This window comes from Lithobates pipiens, unplaced genomic scaffold (assembly GCF_037356315.1).
Source record: "Lithobates pipiens isolate NorthernLeopardFrog02 unplaced genomic scaffold, aLitPip1_a1.2 Scaffold_8, whole genome shotgun sequence".
Taxonomy (NCBI): Eukaryota; Metazoa; Chordata; class Amphibia; order Anura; family Ranidae; genus Lithobates; species Lithobates pipiens.
Genome location: NW_027507903.1, coordinates 577,550,846 through 577,574,619, shown reverse-complemented (window position 1 = coordinate 577,574,619; position 23,774 = coordinate 577,550,846). Strand labels below are relative to the sequence as shown.

The 23,774-nt window shown below is 48.1% G+C and overlaps 14 non-coding genes across 14 annotated transcripts; all 14 read right to left on the bottom strand.

The window, feature by feature from the left end:
* Positions 1-990: 990 nt before the first annotated feature.
* On the bottom strand, positions 991-1,131 carry LOC143964817 (U4 spliceosomal RNA). The gene has a single exon (XR_013271276.1). It is a non-coding gene; the product is annotated as a U4 spliceosomal RNA (small nuclear RNA).
* A 1,260-nt stretch (positions 1,132-2,391) lies between these two features.
* LOC143964706 (U4 spliceosomal RNA) lies at positions 2,392-2,532 on the bottom strand. Its single transcript, XR_013271183.1, has one exon. It is a non-coding gene; the product is annotated as a U4 spliceosomal RNA (small nuclear RNA).
* A 1,260-nt stretch (positions 2,533-3,792) lies between these two features.
* LOC143965111 (U4 spliceosomal RNA) lies at positions 3,793-3,933 on the bottom strand. Its single transcript, XR_013271519.1, has one exon. It is a non-coding gene; the product is annotated as a U4 spliceosomal RNA (small nuclear RNA).
* Positions 3,934-5,193: 1,260 nt separating this feature from the next.
* LOC143964816 (U4 spliceosomal RNA) lies at positions 5,194-5,334 on the bottom strand. The gene has a single exon (XR_013271275.1). It is a non-coding gene; the product is annotated as a U4 spliceosomal RNA (small nuclear RNA).
* Positions 5,335-6,594: 1,260 nt separating this feature from the next.
* LOC143965033 (U4 spliceosomal RNA) lies at positions 6,595-6,735 on the bottom strand. The gene has a single exon (XR_013271454.1). It is a non-coding gene; the product is annotated as a U4 spliceosomal RNA (small nuclear RNA).
* A 1,260-nt stretch (positions 6,736-7,995) lies between these two features.
* On the bottom strand, positions 7,996-8,136 carry LOC143964815 (U4 spliceosomal RNA). The gene has a single exon (XR_013271274.1). It is a non-coding gene; the product is annotated as a U4 spliceosomal RNA (small nuclear RNA).
* Positions 8,137-9,396: 1,260 nt separating this feature from the next.
* LOC143964814 (U4 spliceosomal RNA) lies at positions 9,397-9,537 on the bottom strand. Its single transcript, XR_013271273.1, has one exon. It is a non-coding gene; the product is annotated as a U4 spliceosomal RNA (small nuclear RNA).
* Positions 9,538-10,797: 1,260 nt separating this feature from the next.
* LOC143964812 (U4 spliceosomal RNA) lies at positions 10,798-10,938 on the bottom strand. Its single transcript, XR_013271272.1, has one exon. It is a non-coding gene; the product is annotated as a U4 spliceosomal RNA (small nuclear RNA).
* Positions 10,939-12,189: 1,251 nt separating this feature from the next.
* Positions 12,190-12,330, bottom strand: LOC143965043 (U4 spliceosomal RNA). Its single transcript, XR_013271462.1, has one exon. It is a non-coding gene; the product is annotated as a U4 spliceosomal RNA (small nuclear RNA).
* A 1,260-nt stretch (positions 12,331-13,590) lies between these two features.
* On the bottom strand, positions 13,591-13,731 carry LOC143964811 (U4 spliceosomal RNA). The gene has a single exon (XR_013271271.1). It is a non-coding gene; the product is annotated as a U4 spliceosomal RNA (small nuclear RNA).
* A 1,260-nt stretch (positions 13,732-14,991) lies between these two features.
* Positions 14,992-15,132, bottom strand: LOC143964810 (U4 spliceosomal RNA). Its single transcript, XR_013271270.1, has one exon. It is a non-coding gene; the product is annotated as a U4 spliceosomal RNA (small nuclear RNA).
* Positions 15,133-16,392: 1,260 nt separating this feature from the next.
* On the bottom strand, positions 16,393-16,533 carry LOC143965068 (U4 spliceosomal RNA). The gene has a single exon (XR_013271484.1). It is a non-coding gene; the product is annotated as a U4 spliceosomal RNA (small nuclear RNA).
* A 1,260-nt stretch (positions 16,534-17,793) lies between these two features.
* Positions 17,794-17,934, bottom strand: LOC143964779 (U4 spliceosomal RNA). Its single transcript, XR_013271243.1, has one exon. It is a non-coding gene; the product is annotated as a U4 spliceosomal RNA (small nuclear RNA).
* Positions 17,935-19,194: 1,260 nt separating this feature from the next.
* Positions 19,195-19,335, bottom strand: LOC143964808 (U4 spliceosomal RNA). Its single transcript, XR_013271269.1, has one exon. It is a non-coding gene; the product is annotated as a U4 spliceosomal RNA (small nuclear RNA).
* Between the last annotated feature and the right edge of the window lie 4,439 nt (positions 19,336-23,774).

Genomic DNA, 23,774 nt, shown 5'->3' with positions numbered 1-23,774 from the left:
CTGAACAGCTATGCTGCTGAAAAAAGACCAAGGTGGAAGGATTTGGGCCCTTTGTTGAAAGTTTGCTAGATAACATGCCTGAACTGGAGCCCAGGTAAGCTGCCATAGACAAGGGTATTTGGGAAATATTTGGTCAAGCAATCACCTTCAGCCACCTTTATTTCTGGCAGATTACAGGAGCTTAGAAAGGGGGAAGTTAGGACATTTCATCTCTCTGAGCATTCCTCACAGATGTGCATAAAGACTGCCCTATTGGCAGCTCCAAGGGCTCATGGGTTGGTGAGAGGCACTGCCCGAACAGGGACTTGAACCCTGGACCCTCAGATTAAAAGTCTGATGCTCTACCGACTGAGCTATCCAGGCTCTGAAAGCTCCTCCTCCATAGTGGTCCAAGCTGCTTAAATCTTGACATCCATGGTGGAAAAAGACCATCGAGCCAAGGGCACCGGGTGCCTGAAAGCGAAAGTATTTGGCTTGTCCAGGCTGGCTAATCATCCTCTTCCGTTTCATTTTCTGGAACAGGTTGACTATAAAAGGGAGAATCTAACCTGCAACCATGCAGATAGGGTCCAGTCCGGTATAGGTGGAGAACGCCTAAAGTTTCTGCCTTAGTTTTACCTACAGGTCAATGCTCTTTCACCGGAAACAAGGGCCTTGTTTCACCTTGCAAAAAGACACCGCCCAACACGCTTCCAGTATTCTTAATCAGTGACTGGGTTACAAATAAAGACAGTTCACCTTTAGCCTCATGTTGCCAGGTCCAGCAGAAGAAACCCAGGCCAAAAAACGAGGTCGAGGCCACTCTTGAATACAGGCAAGTGAAGAACGAGCAGCGCGTGCCAATCCCAGATTGTTCTACCCAGGCTGCGTGATGACAGAAAAGCTCTCTATAGTGTCACCAGGCACGTGACACACTTCCTCAACTCTAACGCATCTCAGTCTGCACGTAAGAAGCCGTCACTTATCTACTGTTTAAAACACATTGCTCAGTCTCCTCAGAGACTCTCAAAAATTGCCAGTGCTGACTGTATTTCAAGTCATCATGGCGGGGTATTGGGAAAAGTTTTCAATTAGCAATAATCACGCCTCAGGTGAACCTCATTGGCTATGATACTGCCACTGCGCAAAGCTAACCAAATCGGTGCCTGCCAACATCTGCCCTTCATTGAAGGAGAAATTGACATTGAGGTGAGACACATAAGTGTCATCCAGTGGGCCGCTGAGCATTCTGGGACTTGGCATGCTAATGAGACAGGGATGATGCATAAGTGGGCATTGTTTACCCACTGAATAGTGTTAGCATTTGAAAGAACTAAGGAGAATCTAAAGGGACAGGGCCCCTCGGTTGTCAGATAGGTTTCTCCCACAGCAGCCCTGAAGGGCCACTGGGAGCATATGTGTCTGAACAGCTATGCTGCTGAAAAAAGACCAAGGTGGAAGGATTTGGGCCCTTTGTTGAAAGTTTGCTAGATAACATGCCTGAACTGGAGCCCAGGTAAGCTGCCATAGACAAGGGTATTTGGGAAATATTTGGTCAAGCAATCACCTTCAGCCACCTTTATTTCTGGCAGATTACAGGAGCCTAGAAAGGGGGAAGTTAGGACATTTCATCTCTCTGAGCATTCCTCACAGATGTGCATAAAGACTGCCCTATTGGCAGCTCCAGGGGCTCAAGGGTTGGTGAGAGGCACCACCCGAACAGGGACTTGAACCCTGGACCCTCAGATTAAAAGTCTGATGCTCTACCGACTGAGCTATCCGGGCTCTGAAAGCTGCTCCTCCATAGTGGTCCAAGCTGCTTAAATCTTGACATCCATGGTGGAAAAAGACCATCGAGCCAAGGGCACCGGGTGCCTGAAAGCGAAAGTATTTGGCTTGCCCAGGCTGGCTAATCATCCTCTTCCGTTTCATTTTCTGGAACAGGTTGACTATAAAAGGGAGAATCTAACCTGCAACCATGCAGATAGGGTCCAGTCCGGTATAGGTGGAGAACGCCTAAAGTTTCTGCCTTAGTTTTACCTACAGGTCAATGCTCTTTCACCGGAAACAAGGGCCTTGTTTCACCTTGCAAAAAGACACCGCCCAACACGCTTCCAGTATTCTTAATCAGTGACTGGGTTACAAATAAAGACAGTTCACCTTTAGCCTCATGTTGCCAGGTCCAGCAGAAGAAACCCAGGCCAAAAAACGAGGTCAAGGCCACTCTTGAATACAGGCAAGTGAAGAACGAGCAGCGCGTGCCAATCCCAGATTGTTCTACCCAGGCTGCGTGATGACAGAAAAGCTCTCTATAGTGTCACCAGGCACGTGACACACTTCCTCAACTCTAACGCATCTCAGTCTGCACGTAAGAAGCCGTCACTTATCTACTGTTTAAAACACATTGCTCAGTCTCCTCAGAGACTCTCAAAAATTGCCAGTGCTGACTGTATTTCAAGTCATCATGGCGGGGTATTGGGAAAAGTTTTCAATTAGCAATAATCACGCCTCAGGTGACCCTCATTGGCTATGATACTGCCACTGCGCAAAGCTAACCAAATCGGTGCCTGCCAACATCTGCCCTTCATTGAAGGAGAAATTGACATTGAGGTGAGACACATAAGTGTCATCCAGTGGGCCGCTGAGCATTCTGGGACTTGGCATGCTAATGAGACAGGGATGATGCATAAGTGGGCATTGTTTACCCACTGAATAGTGTTAGCATTTGAAAGAACTAAGGAGAATCTAAAGGGACAGGGCCCCTCGGTTGTCAGATAGGTTTCTCCCACAGCAGCCCTGAAGGGCCACTGGGAGCATATGTGTCTGAACAGCTATGCTGCTGAAAAAAGACCAAGGTGGAAGGATTTGGGCCCTTTGTTGAAAGTTTGCTAGATAACATGCCTGAACTGGAGCCCAGGTAAGCTGCCATAGACAAGGGTATTTGGGAAATATTTGGTCAAGCAATCACCTTCAGCCACCTTTATTTCTGGCAGATTACAGGAGCCTAGAAAGGGGGAAGTTAGGACATTTCATCTCTCTGAGCATTCCTCACAGATGTGCATAAAGACTGCCCTATTGGCAGCTCCAGGGGCTCAAGGGTTGGTGAGAGGCACCACCCGAACAGGGACTTGAACCCTGGACCCTCAGATTAAAAGTCTGATGCTCTACCGACTGAGCTATCCGGGCTCTGAAAGCTGCTCCTCCATAGTGGTCCAAGCTGCTTAAATCTTGACATCCATGGTGGAAAAAGACCATCGAGCCAAGGGCACCGGGTGCCTGAAAGCGAAAGTATTTGGCTTGCCCAGGCTGGCTAATCATCCTCTTCCGTTTCATTTTCTGGAACAGGTTGACTATAAAAGGGAGAATCTAACCTGCAACCATGCAGATAGGGTCCAGTCCGGTATAGGTGGAGAACGCCTAAAGTTTCTGCCTTAGTTTTACCTACAGGTCAATGCTCTTTCACCGGAAACAAGGGCCTTGTTTCACCTTGCAAAAAGACACCGCCCAACACGCTTCCAGTATTCTTAATCAGTGACTGGGTTACAAATAAAGACAGTTCACCTTTAGCCTCATGTTGCCAGGTCCAGCAGAAGAAACCCAGGCCAAAAAACGAGGTCGAGGCCACTCTTGAATACAGGTAAGTGAAGAACGAGCAGCGCGTGCCAATCCCAGATTGTTCTACCCAGGCTGCGTGATGACAGAAAAGCTCTCTATAGTGTCACCAGGCACGTGACACACTTCCTCAACTCTAACGCATCTCAGTCTGCACGTAAGAAGCCGTCACTTATCTACTGTTTAAAGCACATTGCTCAGTCTCCTCAGAGACTCTCAAAAATTGCCAGTGCTGACTGTATTTCAAGTCATCATGGCAGGGTATTGGGAAAAGTTTTCAATTAGCAATAATCACACCTCAGGTGAACCTCATTGGCTATGATACTGCCACTGCGCAAAGCTAACCAAATCGGTGCCTGCCAACATCTGCCCTTCATTGAAGGAGAAATTGACATTGAGGTGAGACACATAAGTGTCATCCAGTGGGCCGCTGAGCATTCTGGGACTTGGCATGCTAATGAGACAGGGATGATGCATAAGTGGGCATTGTTTACCCACTGAATAGTGTTAGCATTTGAAAGAACTAAGGAGAATCTAAAGGGACAGGGCCCCTCGGTTGTCAGATAGGTTTCTCCCACAGCAGCCCTGAAGGGCCACTGGGAGCATATGTGTCTGAACAGCTATGCTGCTGAAAAAAGACCAAGGTGGAAGGATTTGGGCCCTTTGTTGAAAGTTTGCTAGATAACATGCCTGAACTGGAGCCCAGGTAAGCTGCCATAGACAAGGGTATTTGGGAAATATTTGGTCAAGCAATCACCTTCAGCCACCTTTATTTCTGGCAGATTACAGGAGCCTAGAAAGGGGGAAGTTAGGACATTTCATCTCTCTGAGCATTCCTCACAGATGTGCATAAAGACTGCCCTATTGGCAGCTCCAGGGGCTCAAGGGTTGGTGAGAGGCACCGCCCGAACAGGGACTTGAACCCTGGACCCTCAGATTAAAAGTCTGATGCTCTACCGACTGAGCTATCCGGGCTCTGAAAGCTCCTCCTCCATAGTGGTCCAAGCTGCTTAAATCTTGACATCCATGGTGGAAAAAGACCATCGAGCCAAGGGCACCGGGTGCCTGAAAGCGAAAGTATTTGGCTTGCCCAGGCTGGCTAATCATCCTCTTCCGTTTCATTTTCTGGAACAGGTTGACTATAAAAGGGAGAATCTAACCTGCAACCATGCAGATAGGGTCCAGTCCGGTATAGGTGGAGAACGCCTAAAGTTTCTGCCTTAGTTTTACCTACAGGTCAATGCTCTTTCACCGGAAACAAGGGCCTTGTTTCACCTTGCAAAAAGACACCGCCCAACACGCTTCCAGTATTCTTAATCAGTGACTGGGTTACAAATAAAGACAGTTCACCTTTAGCCTCATGTTGCCAGGTCCAGCAGAAGAAACCCAGGCCAAAAAACGAGGTCGAGGCCACTCTTAAATACAGGCAAGTGAAGAACGAGCAGCGCGTGCCAATCCCAGATTGTTCTACCCAGGCTGCGTGATGACAGAAAAGCTCTCTATAGTGTCACCAGGCACGTGACACACTTCCTCAACTCTAACGCATCTCAGTCTGCACGTAAGAAGCCGTCACTTATCTACTGTTTAAAACACATTGCTCAGTCTCCTCAGAGACTCTCAAAAATTGCCAGTGCTGACTGTATTTCAAGTCATCATGGCGGGGTATTGGGAAAAGTTTTCAATTAGCAATAATCACGCCTCAGGTGAACCTCATTGGCTATGATACTGCCACTGCGCAAAGCTAACCAAATCGGTGCCTGCCAACATCTGCCCTTCATTGAAGGAGAAATTGACATTGAGGTGAGACACATAAGTGTCATCCAGTGGGCCGCTGAGCATTCTGGGACTTGGCATGCTAATGAGACAGGGATGATGCATAAGTGGGCATTGTTTACCCACTGAATAGTGTTAGCATTTGAAAGAACTAAGGAGAATCTAAAGGGACAGGGCCCCTCGGTTGTCAGATAGGTTTCTCCCACAGCAGCCCTGAAGGGCCACTGGGAGCATATGTGTCTGAACAGCTATGCTGCTGAAAAAAGACCAAGGTGGAAGGATTTGGGCCCTTTGTTGAAAGTTTGCTAGATAACATGCCTGAACTGGAGCCCAGGTAAGCTGCCATAGACAAGGGTATTTGGGAAATATTTGGTCAAGCAATCACCTTCAGCCACCATTATTTCTGGCAGATTACAGGAGCCTAGAAAGGGGGAAGTTAGGACATTTCATCTCTCTGAGCATTCCTCACAGATGTGCATAAAGACTGCCCTATTGGCAGCTCCAGGGGCTCTAGGGTTGGTGAGAGGCACCGCCCGAACAGGGACTTGAACCCTGGACCCTCAGATTAAAAGTCTGATGCTCTACCGACTGAGCTATCCGGGCTCTGAAAGCTCCTCCTCCATAGTGGTCCAAGCTGCACAAATCTTGACATCCATGGTGGAAAAAGACCATCGAGCCAAGGGCACCGGGTGCCTGAAAGCGAAAGTATTTGGCTTGCCCAGGCTGGCTAATCATCCTCTTCCGTTTCATTTTCTGGAACAGGTTGACTATAAAAGGGAGAATCTAACCTGCAACCATGCAGATAGGGTCCAGTCCGGTATAGGTGGAGAACGCCTAAAGTTTCTGCCTTAGTTTTACCTACAGGTCAATGCTCTTTCACCGGAAACAAGGGCCTTGTTTCACCTTGCAAAAAGACACCGCCCAACACGCTTCCAGTATTCTTAATCAGTGACTGGGTTACAAATAAAGACAGTTCACCTTTAGCCTCATGTTGCCAGGTCCAGCAGAAGAAACCCAGGCCAAAAAACAAGGTCGAGGCCACTCTTGAATACAGGTAAGTGAAGAACGAGCAGCGCGTGCCAATCCCAGATTGTTCTACCCAGGCTGCGTGATGACAGAAAAGCTCTCTATAGTGTCACCAGGCACGTGACACACTTCCTCAACTCTAACGCATCTCAGTCTGCACGTAAGAAGCCATCACTTATCTACTGTTTAAAACACAATGTTCAGTCTCCTTAGAGACTCTCAAAAATTGCCAGTGCTGACTGTATTTCAAGTCATCATGGCGGGGTATTGGGAAAAGTTTTCAATTAGCAATAATCACGCCTTAGGTGACCCTCATTGGCTATGATACTGCCACTGCGCAAAGCTAACCAAATCGGTGCCTGCCAACATCTGCCCTTCATTGAAGGAGAAATTGACATTGAGGTGAGACACATAAGTGTCATCCAGTGGGCCGCTGAGCATTCTGGGACTTGGCATGCTAATGAGACAGGGATGATGCATAAGTGGGCATTGTTTACCCACTGAATAGTGTTAGCATTTGAAAGAACTAAGGAGAATCTAAAGGGACAGGGCCCCTCGGTTGTCAGATAGGTTTCTCCCACAGCAGCCCTGAAGGGCCACTGGGAGCATATGTGTCTGAACAGCTATGCTGCTGAAAAAAGACCAAGGTGGAAGGATTTGGGCCCTTTGTTGAAAGTTTGCTAGATAACATGCCTGAACTGGAGCCCAGGTAAGCTGCCATAGACAAGGGTATTTGGGAAATATTTGGTCAAGCAATCACCTTCAGCCACCTTTATTTCTGGCAGATTACAGGAGCCTAGAAAGGGGGAAGTTAGGACATTTCATCTCTCTGAGCATTCCTCACAGATGTGCATAAAGACTGCCCTATTGGCAGCTCCAGGGGCTCCAGGGTTGGTGAGAGGCACCGCCCAAACAGGGACTTGAACCCTGGACCCTCAGATTAAAAGTCTGATGCTCTACCGACTGAGCTATCCAGGCTCTGAAAGTTCCTCCTCCATAGTGGTCCAAGCTGCACAAATCTTGACATCCATGGTGGAAAAAGACCATCGAGCCAAGGGCACCGGGTGCCTGAAAGCGAAAGTATTTGGCTTGCCCAGGCTGGCTAATCATCCTCTTCCGTTTCATTTTCTGGAACAGGTTGACTATAAAAGGGAGAATCTAACCTGCAACCATGCAGATAGGGTCCAGTCCGGTATAGGTGGAGAACGCCTAAAGTTTCTGCCTTAGTTTTACCTACAGGTCAATGCTCTTTCACCGGAAACAAGGGCCTTGTTTCACCTTGCAAAAAGACACCGCCCAACACGCTTCCAGTATTCTTAATCAGTGACTGGGTTACAAATAAAGACAGTTCACCTTTAGCCTCATGTTGCCAGGTCCAGCAGAAGAAACCCAGGCCAAAAAACGAGGTCGAGGCCACTCTTAAATACAGGCAAGTGAAGAACGAGCAGCGCGTGCCAATCCCAGATTGTTCTACCCAGGCTGCGTGATGACAGAAAAGCTCTCTATAGTGTCACCAGGCACGTGACACACTTCCTCAACTCTAACGCATCTCAGTCTGCACGTAAGAAGCCGTCACTTATCTACTGTTTAAAACACATTGCTCAGTCTCCTCAGAGACTCTCAAAAATTGCCAGTGCTGACTGTATTTCAAGTCATCATGGCGGGGTATTGGGAAAAGTTTTCAATTAGCAATAATCACGCCTCAGGTGAACCTCATTGGCTATGATACTGCCACTGCGCAAAGCTAACCAAATCGGTGCCTGCCAACATCTGCCCTTCATTGAAGGAGAAATTGACATTGAGGTGAGACACATAAGTGTCATCCAGTGGGCCGCTGAGCATTCTGGGACTTGGCATGCTAATGAGACAGGGATGATGCATAAGTGGGCATTGTTTACCCACTGAATAGTGTTAGCATTTGAAAGAACTAAGGAGAATCTAAAGGGACAGGGCCCCTCGGTTGTCAGATAGGTTTCTCCCACAGCAGCCCTGAAGGGCCACTGGGAGCATATGTGTCTGAACAGCTATGCTGCTGAAAAAAGACCAAGGTGGAAGGATTTGGGCCCTTTGTTGAAAGTTTGCTAGATAACATGCCTGAACTGGAGCCCAGGTAAGCTGCCATAGACAAGGGTATTTGGGAAATATTTGGTCAAGCAATCACCTTCAGCCACCTTTATTTCTGGCAGATTACAGGAGCCTAGAAAGGGGGAAGTTAGGACATTTCATCTCTCTGAGCATTCCTCACAGATGTGCATAAAGACTGCCCTATTGGCAGCTCCAGGGGCTCAAGGGTTGGTGAGAGGCAAAGCCCGAACAGGGACTTGAACCCTGGACCCTCAGATTAAAAGTCTGATGCTCTACCGACTGAGCTATCCGGGCTCTGAAAGCTCCTCCTCCATAGTGGTCCAAGCTGCTTAAATCTTGACATCCATGGTGGAAAAAGACCATCGAGCCAAGGGCACCGGGTGCCTGAAAGTGAAAGTATTTGGCTTGCCCAGGCTGGCTAATCATCCTCTTCCGTTTCATTTTCTGGAACAGGTTGACTATAAAAGGGAGAATCTAACCTGCAACCATGCAGATAGGGTCCAGTCCGGTATAGGTGGAGAACGCCTAAAGTTTCTGCCTTAGTTTTACCTACAGGTCAATGCTCTTTCACCGGAAACAAGGGCCTTGTTTCACCTTGCAAAAAGACACCGCCCAACACGCTTCCAGTATTCTTAATCAGTGACTGGGTTACAAATAAAGACAGTTCACCTTTAGCCTCATGTTGCCAGGTCCAGCAGAAGAAACCCAGGCCAAAAAACGAGGTCGAGGCCACTCTTGAATACAGGCAAGTGAAGAACGAGCAGCGCGTGCCAATCCCAGATTGTTCTACCCAGGCTGCGTGATGACAGAAAAGCTCTCTATAGTGTCACCAGGCACGTGACACACTTCCTCAACTCTAACGCATCTCAGTCTGCACGTAAGAAGCCGTCACTTATCTACTGTTTAAAACACATTGCTCAGTCTCCTCAGAGACTCTCAAAAATTGCCAGTGCTGACTGTATTTCAAGTCATCATGGCGGGGTATTGGGAAAAGTTTTCAATTAGCAATAATCACGCCTCAGGTGAACCTCATTGGCTATGATACTGCCACTGCGCAAAGCTAACCAAATCGGTGCCTGCCAACATCTGCCCTTCATTGAAGGAGAAATTGACATTGAGGTGAGACACATAAGTGTCATCCAGTGGGCCGCTGAGCATTCTGGGACTTGGCATGCTAATGAGACAGGGATGATGCATAAGTGGGCATTGTTTACCCACTGAATAGTGTTAGCATTTGAAAGAACTAAGGAGAATCTAAAGGGACAGGGCCCCTCGGTTGTCAGATAGGTTTCTCCCACAGCAGCCCTGAAGGGCCACTGGGAGCATATGTGTCTGAACAGCTATGCTGCTGAAAAAAGACCAAGGTGGAAGGATTTGGGCCCTTTGTTGAAAGTTTGCTAGATAACATGCCTGAACTGGAGCCCAGGTAAGCTGCCATAGACAAGGGTATTTGGGAAATATTTGGTCAAGCAATCACCTTCAGCCACCTTTATTTCTGGCAGATTACAGGAGCCTAGAAAGGGGGAAGTTAGGACATTTCATCTCTCTGAGCACTCCTCACAGATGTGCATAAAGACTGCCCTATTGGCAGCTCCAGGGGCTCAAGGGTTGGTGAGAGGCACCGCCCGAACAGGGACTTGAACCCTGGACCCTCAGATTAAAAGTCTGATGCTCTACCGACTGAGCTATCCGGGCTCTGAAAGCTCCTCCTCCATAGTGGTCCAAGCTGCTTAAATCTTGACATCCATGGTGGAAAAAGACCATCGAGCCAAGGGCACCGGGTGCCTGAAAGCGAAAGTATTTGGCTTGCCCAGGCTGGCTAATCATCCTCTTCCGTTTCATTTTCTGGAACAGGTTGACTATAAAAGGGAGAATCTAACCTGCAACCATGCAGATAGGGTCCAGTCCGGTATAGGTGGAGAACGCCTAAAGTTTCTGCCTTAGTTTTACCTACAGGTCAATGCTCTTTCACCGGAAACAAGGGCCTTGTTTCACCTTGCAAAAAGACACCGCCCAACACGCTTCCAGTATTCTTAATCAGTGACTGGGTTACAAATAAAGACAGTTCACCTTTAGCCTCATGTTGCCAGGTCCAGCAGAAGAAACCCAGGCCAAAAAACGAGGTCGAGACCACTCTTGAATACAGGCAAGTGAAGAACGAGCAGCGCATGCCAATCCCAGATTGTTCTACCCAGGCTGCGTGATGACAGAAAAGCTCTCTATAGTGTCACCAGGCACGTGACACACTTCCTCAACTCTAACGCATCTCAGTCTGCACGTAAGAAGCCGTCACTTATCTACTGTTTAAAACACATTGCTCAGTCTCCTCAGAGACTCTCAAAAATTGCCAGTGCTGACTGTATTTCAAGTCATCATGGCGGGGTATTGGGAAAAGTTTTCAATTAGCAATAATCACGCCTCAGGTGAACCTCATTGGCTATGATACTGCCACTGCGCAAAGCTAACCAAATCGGTGCCTGCCAACATCTGCCCTTCATTGAAGGAGAAATTGACATTGAGGTGAGACACATAAGTGTCATGCAGTGGGCCGCTGAGCATTCTGGGACTTGGCATGCTAATGAGACAGGGATGATGCATAAGTGGGCATTGTTTACCCACTGAATAGTGTTAGCATTTGAAAGAACTAAGGAGAATCTAAAGGGACAGGGCCCCTCGGTTGTCAGATAGGTTTCTCCCACAGCAGCCCTGAAGGGCCACTGGGAGCATATGTGTCTGAACAGCTATGCTGCTGAAAAAAGACCAAGGTGGAAGGATTTGGGCCCTTTGTTGAAAGTTTGCTAGATAACATGCCTGAACTGGAGCCCAGGTAAGCTGCCATAGACAAGGGTATTTGGGAAATATTTGGTCAAGCAATCACCTTCAGCCACCTTTATTTCTGGCAGATTACAGGAGCCTAGAAAGGGGGAAGTTAGGACATTTCATCTCTCTGAGCATTCCTCACAGATGTGCATAAAGACTGCCCTATTGGCAGCTCCAGGGGCGGTGAGAGGCACCGCCCGAACAGGGACTTGAACCCTGGACCCTCAGATTAAAAGTCTGATGCTCTACCGACTGAGCTATCCGGGCTCTGAAAGCTCCCCCTCCATAGTGGTCCAAGCTGCTTAAATCTTGACATCCATGGTGGAAAAAGACCATCGAGCCAAGGGCACTGGGTGCCTGAAAGCGAAAGTATTTGGCTTGCCCAGGCTGGCTAATCATCCTCTTCCGTTTCATTTTCTGGAACAGGTTGACTATAAAAGGGAGAATCTAACCTGCAACCATGCAGATAGGGTCCAGTCCGGTATAGGTGGAGAACGCCTAAAGTTTCTGCCTTAGTTTTACCTACAGGTCAATGCTCTTTCACCGGAAACAAGGGCCTTGTTTCACCTTGCAAAAAGACACCGCCCAACACGCTTCCAGTATTCTTAATCAGTGACTGGGTTACAAATAAAGACAGTTCACCTTTAGCCTCATGTTGCCAGGTCCAGCAGAAGAAACCCAGGCCAAAAAACGAGGTCGAGACCACTCTTGAATACAGGCAAGTGAAGAACGAGCAGCGCGTGCCAATCCCAGATTGTTCTACCCAGGCTGCGTGATGACAGAAAAGCTCTCTATAGTGTCACCAGGCACGCGACACACTTCCTCAACTCTAACGCATCTCAGTCTGCACGTAAGAAGCCGTCACTTATCTACTGTTTAAAACACATTGCTCAGTCTCCTCAGAGACTCTCAAAAATTGCCAGTGCTGACTGTATTTCAAGTCATCATGGCGAGGTATTGGGAAAAGTTTTCAATTAGCAATAATCACGCCTCAGGTGAACCTCATTGGCTATGATACTGCCACTGCGCAAAGCTAACCAAATCGGTGCCTGCCAACATCTGCCCTTCATTGAAGGAGAAATTGACATTGAGGTGAGACACATAAGTGTCATCCAGTGGGCCGCTGAGCATTCTGGGACTTGGCATGCTAATGAGACAGGGATGATGCATAAGTGGGCATTGTTTACCCACTGAATAGTGTTAGCATTTGAAAGAACTAAGGAGAATCTAAAGGGACAGGGCCCCTCGGTTGTCAGATAGGTTTCTCCCACAGCAGCCCTGAAGGGCCACTGGGAGCATATGTGTCTGAACAGCTATGCTGCTGAAAAAAGACCAAGGTGGAAGGATTTGGGCCCTTTGTTGAAAGTTTGCTAGATAACATGCCTGAACTGGAGCCCAGGTAAGCTGCCATAGACAAGGGTATTTGGGAAATATTTGGTCAAGCAATCACCTTCAGCCACCTTTATTTCTGGCAGATTACAGGAGCCTAGAAAGGGGGAAGTTAGGACATTTCATCTCTCTGAGCATTCCTCACAGATGTGCATAAAGACTGCCCTATTGGCAGCTCCAGGGGCTCAAGGGTTGGTGAGAGGCACCGCCCGAACAGGGACTTGAACCCTGGACCCTCAGATTAAAAGTCTGATGCTCTACCGACTGAGCTATCCGGGCTCTGAAAGCTCCTCCTCCATAGTGATCCAAGCTGCTTAAATCTTGACATCCATGGTGGAAAAAGACCATCGAGCCAAGGGCACCAGGTGCCTGAAAGCGAAAGTATTTGGCTTGCCCAGGCTGGCTAATCATCCTCTTCCGTTTCATTTTCTGGAACAGGTTGACTATAAAAGGGAGAATCTAACCTGCAACCATGCAGATAGGGTCCAGTCCGGTATAGGTGGAGAACGCCTAAAGTTTCTGCCTTAGTTTTACCTACAGGTCAATGCTCTTTCACCGGAAACAAGGGCCTTGTTTCACCTTGCAAAAAGACACCGCCCAACACGCTTCCAGTATTCTTAATCAGTGACTGGGTTACAAATAAAGACAGTTCACCTTTAGCCTCATGTTGCCAGGTCCAGCAGAAGAAACCCAGGCCAAAAAACGAGGTCGAGGCCACTCTTGAATACAGGCAAGTGAAGAACGAGCAGCGCGTGCCAATCCCAGATTGTTCTACCCAGGCTGCGTGATGACAGAAAAGCTCTCTATAGTGTCACCAGGCACGTGACACACTTCCTCAACTCTAACGCATCTCAGTCTGCACGTAAGAAGCCGTCACTTATCTACTGTTTAAAACACATTGCTCAGTCTCCTCAGAGACTCTCAAAAATTGCCAGTGCTGACTGTATTTCAAGTCATCATGGCGGGGTATTGGGAAAAGTTTTCAATTAGCAATAATCACGCCTCAGGTGAACCTCATTGGCTATGATACTGCCACTGCGCAAAGCTAACCAAATCGGTGCCTGCCAACATCTGCCCTTCATTGAAGGAGAAATTGACATTGAGGTGAGACACATAAGTGTCATCCAGTGGGCCGCTGAGCATTCTGGGACTTGGCATGCTAATGAGACAGGGATGATGCATAAGTGGGCATTGTTTACCCACTGAATAGTGTTAGCATTTGAAAGAACTAAGGAGAATCTAAAGGGACAGGGCCCCTCGGTTGTCAGATAGGTTTCTCCCACAGCAGCCCTGAAGGGCCACTGGGAGCATATGTGTCTGAACAGCTATGCTGCTGAAAAAAGACCAAGGTGGAAGGATTTGGGCCCTTTGTTGAAAGTTTGCTAGATAACATGCCTGAACTGGAGCCCAGGTAAGCTGCCATAGACAAGGGTATTTGGGAAATATTTGGTCAAGCAATCACCTTCAGCCACCTTTATTTCTGGCAGATTACAGGAGCCTAGAAAGGGGGAAGTTAGGACATTTCATCTCTCTGAGCATTCCTCACAGATGTGCATAAAGACTGCCCTATTGGCAGCTCCAGGGGCTCAAGGGTTGGTGAGAGGCACCGCCCGAACAGGGACTTGAACCCTGGACCCTCAGATTAAAAGTCTGATGCTCTACCGACTGAGCTATCCGGGCTCTGAAAGCTCCTCCTCCATAGTGGTCCAAGCTGCTTAAATCTTGACATCCATGGTGGAAAAAGACCATCGAGCCAAGGGCACCGGGTGCCTGAAAGCGAAAGTATTTGGCTTGCCCAGGCTGGCTAATCATCCTCTTCCGTTTCATTTTCTGGAACAGGTTGACTATAAAAGGGAGAATCTAACCTGCAACCATGCAGATAGGGTCCAGTCCGGTATAGGTGGAGAACGCCTAAAGTTTCTGCCTTAGTTTTACCTACAGGTCAATGCTCTTTCACCGGAAACAAGGGCCTTGTTTCACCTTGCAAAAAGACACCGCCCAACACGCTTCCAGTATTCTTAATCAGTGACTGGGTTACAAATAAAGACAGTTCACCTTTAGCCTCATGTTGCCAGGTCCAGCAGAAGAAACCCAGGCCAAAAAACGAGGTCAAGGCCACTCTTGAATACAGGCAAGTGAGGAACGAGCAGCGCGTGCCAATCCCAGATTGTTCTACCCAGGCTGGGTGATGACAGAAAAGCTCTCTATAGTGGCACCAGGCACGTGACACACTTCCTCAACTCTAACGCATCTCAGTCTGCACGTAAGAAGCCGTCACTTATCTACTGTTTAAAACACATTGCTCAGTCTCCTCAGAGACTCTCAAAAATTGCCAGTGCTGACTGTATTTCAAGTCATCATGGCGGGGTATTGGGAAAAGTTTTCAATTAGCAATAATCACGCCTCAGGTGAACCTCATTGGCTATGATACTGCCACTGCGCAAAGCTAACCAAATCGGTGCCTGCCAACATCTGCCCTTCATTGAAGGAGAAATTGACATTGAGGTGAGACACATAAGTGTCATCCAGTGGGCCGCTGAGCATTCTGGGACTTGGCATGCTAATGAGACAGGGATGATGCATAAGTGGGCATTGTTTACCCACTGAATAGTGTTAGCATTTGAAAGAACTAAGGAGAATCTAAAGGGACAGGGCCCCTCGGTTGTCAGATAGGTTTCTCCCACAGCAGCCCTGAAGGGCCACTGGGAGCATATGTGTCTGAACAGCTATGCTGCTGAAAAAAGACCAAGGTGGAAGGATTTGGGCCCTTTGTTGAAAGTTTGCTAGATAACATGCCTGAACTGGAGCCCAGGTAAGCTGCCATAGACAAGGGTATTTGGGAAATATTTGGTCAAGCAATCACCTTCAGCCACCTTTATTTCTGGCAGATTACAGGAGCCTAGAAAGGGGGAAGTTAGGACATTTCATCTCTCTGAGCATTCCTCACAGATGTGCATAAAGACTGCCCTATTGGCAGCTCCAGGGGCTCAAGGGTTGGTGAGAGGCACCGCCCGAACAGGGACTTGAACCCTGGACCCTCAGATTAAAAGTCTGATGCTCTACCGACTGAGCTATCCGGGCTCGGAAAGCTCTTCCTCCATAGTGGTCCAAGCTGCTTAAATCTTGACATCCATGGTGGAAAAAGACCATCGAGCCAAGGGCACCGGGTGCCTGAAAGCGAAAGTATTTGGCTTGCCCAGGCTGGCTAATCATCCTCTTCCGTTTCATTTTCTGGAACAGGTTGACTATAAAAGGGAGAATCTAACCTGCAACCATGCAGATAGGGTCCAGTCCGGTATAGGTGGAGAACGCCTAAAGTTTCTGCCTTAGTTTTACCTACAGGTCAATGCTCTTTCACCGGAAACAAGGGCCTTGTTTCACCTTGCAAAAAGACACCGCCCAACACGCTTCCAGTATTCTTAATCAGTGACTGGGTTACAAATAAAGACAGTTCACCTTTAGCCTCATGTTGCCAGGTCCAGCAGAAGAAACCCAGGCCAAAAAACGAGGTCAAGGCCACTCTTGAATACAGGCAAGTGAAGAACGAGCAGCGCGTGCCAATCCCAGATTGTTCTACCCAGGCTGGGTGATGACAGAAAAGCTCTCTATAGTGGCACCAGGCACGTGACACACTTCCTCAACTCTAACGCATCTCAGTCTGCACGTATGAAGCCGTCACTTATCTACTGTTTAAAACACATTGCTCAGTCTCCTCAGAGACTCTCAAAAATTGCCAGTGCTGACTGTATTTCAAATCATCATGGCGGGGTATTGGGAAAAGTTTTCAATTAGCAATAATCACGCCTCAGGTGAACCTCATTGGCTATGATACTGCCACTGCGCAAAGCTAACCAAATCGGTGCCTGCCAACATCTGCCCTTCATTGAAGGAGAAATTGACATTGAGGTGAGACACATAAGTGTCATCCAGTGGGCCGCTGAGCATTCTGGGACTTGGCATGCTAATGAGACAGGGATGATGCATAAGTGGGCATTGTTTACCCACTGAATAGTGTTAGCATTTGAAAGAACTAAGGAGAATCTAAAGGGACAGGGCCCCTCGGTTGTCAGATAGGTTTCTCCCACAGCAGCCCTGAAGGGCCACTGGGAGCATATGTGTCTGAACAGCTATGCTGCTGAAAAAAGACCAAGGTGGAAGGATTTGGGCCCTTTGTTGAAAGTTTGCTAGATAACATGCCTGAACTGGAGCCCAGGTAAGCTGCCATAGACAAGGGTATTTGGGAAATATTTGGTCAAGCAATCACCTTCAGCCACCTTTATTTCTGGCAGATTACAGGAGCCTAGAAAGGGGGAAGTTAGGACATTTCATCTCTCTGAGCATTCCTCACAGATGTGCATAAAGACTGCCCTATTGGCAGCTCCAGGGGCTCAAGGGTTGGTGAGAGGCACCGCCCGAACAGGGACTTGAACCCTGGACCCTCAGATTAAAAGTCTGATGCTCTACCGACTGAGCTATCCGGGCTCTGAAAGCTCCTCCTCCATAGTGGTCCAAGCTGCTTAAATCTTGACATCCATGGTGGAAAAAGACCATCGAGCCAAGGGCACCGGGTGCCTGAAAGCGAAAGTATTTGGCTTGCCCAGGCTGGCTAATCATCCTCTTCCGTTTCATTTTCTGGAACAGGTTGACTATAAAAGGGAGAATCTAACCTGCAACCATGCAGATAGGGTCCAGTCCGGTATAGGTGGAGAACGCCTAAAGTTTCTGCCTTAGTTTTACCTACAGGTCAATGCTCTTTCACCGGAAACAAGGGCCTTGTTTCACCTTGCAAAAAGACACCGCCCAACACGCTTCCAGTATTCTTAATCAGTGACTGGGTTACAAATAAAGACAGTTCACCTTTAGCCTCATGTTGCCAGGTCCAGCAGAAGAAACCCAGGCCAAAAAACGAGGTCAAGGCCACTCTTGAATACAGGCAAGTGAGGAACGAGCAGCGCGTGCCAATCCCAGATTGTTCTACCCAGGCTGGGTGATGACAGAAAAGCTCTCTATAGTGGCACCAGGCACGTGACACACTTCCTCAACTCTAACGCATCTCAGTCTGCACGTAAGAAGCCGTCACTTATCTACTGTTTAAAACACATTGCTCAGTCTCCTCAGAGACTCTCAAAAATTGCCAGTGCTGACTGTATTTCAAATCATCATGGCGGGGTATTGGGAAAAGTTTTCAATTAGCAATAATCACGCCTCAGGTGACCCTCATTGGCTATGATACTGCCACTGCGCAAAGCTAACCAAATCGGTGCCTGCCAACATCTGCCCTTCATTGAAGGAGAAATTGACATTGAGGTGAGACACATAAGTGTCATCCAGTGGGCCGCTGAGCATTCTGGGACTTGGCATGCTAATGAGACAGGGATGATGCATAAGTGGGCATTGTTTACCCACTGAATAGTGTTAGCATTTGAAAGAACTAAGGAGAATCTAAAGGGACAGGGCCCCTCGGTTGTCAGATAGGTTTCTCCCACAGCAGCCCTGAAGGGCCACTGGGAGCATATGTGTCTGAACAGCTATGCTGCTGAAAAAAGACCAAGGTGGAAGGATTTGGGCCCTTTGTTGAAAGTTTGCTAGATAACATGCCTGAACTGGAGCCCAGGTAAGCTGCCATAGACAAGGGTATTTGGGAAATATTTGGTCAAGCAATCACCTTCAGCCACCTTTATTTCTGGCAGATTACAGGAGCCTAGAAAGGGGGAAGTTAGGACATTTCATCTCTCTGAGCATTCCTCACAGATGTGCATAAAGACTGCCCTATTGGCAGCTCCAGGGGCTCAAGGGTTGGTGAGAGGCACCGCCCGAACAGGGACTTGAACCCTGGACCCTCAGATTAAAAGTCTGATGCTCTACCGACTGAGCTATCCGGGCTCTGAAAGCTCCTCCTCCATAGTGGTCCAAGCTGCTTAAATCTTGACATCCATGGTGGAAAAAGACCATCGAGCCAAGGGCACCGGGTGCCTGAAAGCGAAAGTATTTGGCTTGCCCAGGCTGGCTAATCATCCTCTTCCGTTTCATTTTCTGGAACAGGTTGACTATAAAAGGGAGAATCTAACCTGCAACCATGCAGATAGGGTCCAGTCCGGTATAGGTGGAGAACGCCTAAAGTTTCTGCCTTAGTTTTACCTACAGGTCAATGCTCTTTCACCGGAAACAAGGGCCTTGTTTCACCTTGCAAAAAGACACCGCCCAACACGCTTCCAGTATTCTTAATCAGTGACTGGGTTACAAATAAAGACAGTTCACCTTTAGCCTCATGTTGCCAGGTCCAGCAGAAGAAACCCAGGCCAAAAAACGAGGTCAAGGCCACTCTTGAATACAGGCAAGTGAAGAACGAGCAGCGCGTGCCAATCCCAGATTGTTCTACCCAGGCTGGGTGATGACAGAAAAGCTCTCTATAGTGGCACCAGGCACGTGACACACTTCCTCAACTCTAACGCATCTCAGTCTGCACGTAAGAAGCCGTCACTTATCTACTGTTTAAAACACATTGCTCAGTCTCCTCAGAGACTCTCAAAAATTGCCAGTGCTGACTGTATTTCAAGTCATCATGGCGGGGTATTGGGAAAAGTTTTCAATTAGCAATAATCACGCCTCAGGTGAACCTCATTGGCTATGATACTGCCACTGCGCAAAGCTAACCAAATCGGTGCCTGCCAACATCTGCCCTTCATTGAAGGAGAAATTGACATTGAGGTGAGACACATAAGTGTCATCCAGTGGGCCGCTGAGCATTCTGGGACTTGGCATGCTAATGAGACAGGGATGATGCATAAGTGGGCATTGTTTACCCACTGAATAGTGTTAGCATTTGAAAGAACTAAGGAGAATCTAAAGGGACAGGGCCCCTCGGTTGTCAGATAGGTTTCTCCCACAGCAGCCCTGAAGGGCCACTGGGAGCATATGTGTCTGAACAGCTATGCTGCTGAAAAAAGACCAAGGTGGAAGGATTTGGGCCCTTTGTTGAAAGTTTGCTAGATAACATGCCTGAACTGGAGCCCAGGTAAGCTGCCATAGACAAGGGTATTTGGGAAATATTTGGTCAAGCAATCACCTTCAGCCACCTTTATTTCTGGCAGATTACAGGAGCCTAGAAGGGGGGAAGATAGGACATTTCATCTCTCTGAGCATTCCTCACAGATGTGCATAAAGACTGCCCTATTGGCAGCTCCAGGGGCTCAAGGGTTGGTGAGAGGCACCGCCCGAACAGGGACTTGAACCCTGGACCCTCAGATTAAAAGTCTGATGCTCTACCGACTGAGCTATCCGGGCTCTGAAAGCTCCTCCTCCATAGTGGTCCAAGCTGCTTAACCACTTGCCGACCGCCGCACGACGATATACGTCGGCAGAATGGCACGGGCAGGCATATGGGCGTATATATAAGTCCCTGCCTGCCCGCGGGTGGGGGGCCCGATCGGGCCCCCCCCCAGTGCCTGCGGCGGTCGGCATTCCGTCGAGAGCGATCCGGGATGAGGGGGCGGCCATTCATTCATGGCCACCCCCTCGCGATCGCTCTCGACGAATGGAAATCCCCGGTGACATCACTTCCTCTCCTGTAATGTAAACACAGGAGAGGAAGTGATGTATTCTCTCCTCCGTGTCGGTATTTTTCGTTCCGACACGGAGGAGAGCGGATCGGTGAGTTGCACCAACACTCTACACACACAGTAGAACATGCCAGGCACACTCACACCCCCCCTTTACCCCCCGATCACCCCCCCAATTACCCCTGCCCCCCAGTCACAGTGACACCAATGTCATTTTTTTTTTTTTTTTTTGCATTGGTGTCATTTGTGACTGTAATAACTGTTAGGGCAGTTAGAGTTAGCCCCCTTTAGTTCTAATGTGCCCCCCTAACCCCCCCCAATAAAGGTTTAACCCCGTGATCACCCCCCGTCGCCAGTGTCACTAAGGCTGGGTTCACATTGCAGCGGTTTATGAGAACGAATGTGATTCGCACCGCACTGCAGTGCAAATCACATCCGATCTCTGTGCGATTCGAGTTCAGCCATTCGCCGCACCCGCCGCACCCGCCACACCCGCCGCACCCGCCGCAAATTCGCACGGGACCCTTTTTTTGGCCCGCAGCAGAATCGGATCGCATGGGTGTTCACACCATGCGATCCGAGTTTGCAGATCGCACTGCGATATGCGAACTGATCTGGGGGTGTCAGTAACATTTCACTGACACTCCCAGCAGTTCGCATAGGGCAGTGTGAACTGCCGCCGGGAGGCATGCGATGCGGGAACCCGCCGCGGATTCGCGGCGTTTCCGCATCGCTCCAGTGTGAACCCAGCCTAATAAGCGATCATTTTTCTGATCGCCGTATTAGTGTCACAGGTGACGCTAGTTAGGCAGGTAGGTATTTAGGTTCGCCGCAGCTTTTTATAGCGCCAGGGACCCCCATATACTACCGCATAAAGCCCCCTGATTGCCCCCTAGTTAACCCTTTCACCTGTGATCACCATATAACTGTTACAGGTGACGCTGGTTGGTTAGTTATTTTTTTATAGTTTCAGGGCACCCGCCATTTATTACCTAATAAAGGTTTAACCCCCTGATCACCCGGCGGGTGTCATTTGTGACTAATAACTGTTAGGGCAGTTAGGGTTAGCCCCCTTTAGTTCTAAGGTACCCCCCTAACCCCCCCAATAAAGGTTTAACCCCGTGATCACCCCCCGTCGCCAGTGTCACTAAGGCTGGGTTCACATTGCAGCGGTTTGAGAACGGATGTGATTCGCACCGCACTGCAGTGCAAATCACATCCGATCTCTGTGCGATTCGAGTTCAGCCATTCGCCGCACCCGCCGCACCCGCCGCACCCGCCGCACCCGCCGCAAATTCGCACGGGACCCTTTTTTTGGCCCGCAGCAGAATCGGATCGCATGGGTGTTCACACCATGCGATCCGAGTTTGCAGATCGCACTGCGATATGCGAACTGATCTGGGGGTGTCAGTAACATTTCACTGACACTCCCAGCAGTTCGCATAGGGCAGTGTGAACTGCCGCCGGGAGGCATGCGATGCGGGAACCCGCCGCGCATTCGTGGCGTTCCCGCATCGCTCCAGTGTGAACCCAGCCTAATAAGCGATCGTTTTTCTGATCGCTGTATTAGTGTCACAGGTGACGCTAGTTAGGCAGGTAGGTATTTAGGTTCGCCGCAGCTTTTTATAGCGCCAGGGACCCCCATATACTACCGCATAAAGCCCCCTGATTGCCCCCTAGTTAACCCTTTCACCAGTGATCACCATATAACTGTTACAGGTGACGCTGGTTGGTTAGTTATTTTTTTATAGTTTCAGGGCACCCGCCATTTATTACCTAGTCTCACTAGTGTACCCCTAAATTTAGGGGTGTCTACTTTCCAAAATGGGGTCATTTGGGGGGGGTTTGTGCCATCTTGGCATTTTATGGCCTTCAAAACTGTAACGCCCTTAGAAAGCCTGAAGGCGGTGCTTGGTTTTCGGGGCCCCGTACGCGGCTAGGCTCCCAAAAAGTCCCACATATGTGGTATCCCCGTACTCAGGAGAAGCAGCAGAATTTATTTTGGGGTGTCATTTCACATATGCCCATGGCATGCGTGAGCAATATATCATTTAGTGACAACTTTGTGAAAAAAAAAAAAAAAAGTTTGTAATTTTCCCGCAACTTGTGGCAAAATATAAAATATTCCATGGACTCAACATGCCTCTCAGCAAATAGCTTGGGGTGTCTACTTTCTAAAATGGGGTCATTTGTGGGGGTTTTGTGCCATCTTGGCATTTTATGGCCTTCAAAACTGTAATAGGTAGTGAGAAGTGAACTCAAAAATTTACGCCCTTAGAAAGCCTGAAGGCGGTGCTTGGTTTTCGGGGCCCCGTACGCGGCTAGGCTCCCAAAAAGTCCCACATATGTGGTATCCCCGTACTCAGGAGAAGCAGCAGAATTTATTTTGGGGTGTCATTTCACATATGCCCATGGCATGTGTGAGCAATATATCATCTAGTGACAACTTTGTGAAAAAAAAAAAAAAAAAAAAAAAGTTTGTAATTTTCCCGCAACTTGTGGCAAAATATAAAATATTCCATGAACTCAACATGCCTCTCAGCAAATAGCTTGGGGTGTCTACTTTCTAAAATGGGGTCATTTGTGGGGGTTTTGTGCCATCTTGGCATTTTATGGCCTTCAAAACTGTGATAGGTAGTGAGAAGTGAACTCAAAAATTTACGCCCTTAGAAAGCCTGAAGGCGGTGCTTGGTTTTCGGGGCCCCGTACGCGGCTAGGCTCCCAAAAAGTCCCACATATGTGGTATCCCCGTACTCAGGAGAAGCAGCAGAATTTATTTTGGGGTGTCATTTCACATACGCCCATAGCATGTGTGAGCAATATATCATTTAGTGACAACTTTGTGTAAAAAAAAAAAAAAAAATTTTTTTTTGTCATTATTCAATCGCTTGAGGCAAAAAAATAAAATATTCAATGGGCTCAACATGCCTCTTATCAATTTCCTTAGGGGGTCTACTTTCCAAAATGGGGTCATTTGGGGGGGTTTTGTACTGCCCTGCCATTTTAGCACCTCAAGAAATGAGATAGGCAGTCGTAAACTAAAAGCTGCGTAAATTCCAGAAAACGTACCTTAGTTTGTAGATGTGACAACTTTTGCGCAAACCAATAAATATACAATTATTGACTTTTTTTTACCAAAGACATGTGGCTGAATACATTTTGGCCTAAATGTATGACTAAAATTGAGTTTATTGGATTTTTCTAATAACAAAAAGTAGAAAATATCATTTTTTTTCAAAATTTGCGGTCTTTTTTACGTTTATATCGCAAAAAATAAAAATCGCAGAGGCAATCAAATACCATCAAAAGAAAGCTCTATTTGTGGGAAGAAAAGGACGCAAATTTTGTTTGGGTACAACATTGCATGACCGCGCAATTACCAGTTAAAGCAGCGCAGTGCCAAAGTGTAAAAAGACCTCTGGTCATTTACCAGCAAAATGGTCCGGTCTGAAAGTGGTTAAATCTTGACATCCATGGTGGAAAAAGACCATCGAGCCAAGGGCACCGGGTGCCTGAAAGCGAAAGTATTTG